Below are 373 nucleotides of genomic sequence, written 5' to 3'. Positions count from 1 at the left end.
GTGTGTGTGTGTGTGTGTGTGTGTGTGTGTGTGTGTGTGTGTGTGTGTGTCACACTCTACACTTCACATTAGAACTGATTCAGTTTGACCCTTGAAGCTCATTTGTTTTTTATTGTGACTGTTTTTATTTGAACGTTGAACAGACTCATAATAAAAGTCTGAACCAGAGTCCTGATATCAGATCCTGATCTAGATGCTGGACTTTGATCTGATAACAAGTTGTTTTATGAAGGATCATGATTCATGTTTAATTGGGTCAATGACAATGTGGTTACCATGGTTACACACAGAGTGATCTGAATGAATAGTCTCTAACAGAAACCAGTGAGCGCCCCCTGGTGGCTCCTGTCAGTCTACAGGGATCCTGGAGGAT

The 373-nt window shown here is 41.3% G+C and overlaps 1 protein-coding gene across 1 annotated transcript in view; it reads left to right on the top strand.

Annotated features, from left to right (window-relative positions):
• rpgrb (retinitis pigmentosa GTPase regulator b) overlaps positions 1-373 on the top strand; it is a 9,741-nt gene that overhangs the window by 2,742 nt on the left and 6,626 nt on the right.

The sequence above is a fragment of the Seriola lalandi genome, unplaced genomic scaffold (assembly GCF_002814215.2).
Source record: "Seriola lalandi dorsalis isolate HSWRI2012SDOR001 ecotype SW California unplaced genomic scaffold, Sedor1 jcf7180002054899, whole genome shotgun sequence".
NCBI classification, from domain to species: domain Eukaryota; kingdom Metazoa; phylum Chordata; class Actinopteri; order Carangiformes; family Carangidae; genus Seriola; species Seriola lalandi.
This window is presented reverse-complemented; position numbering and strand designations above follow the sequence as displayed.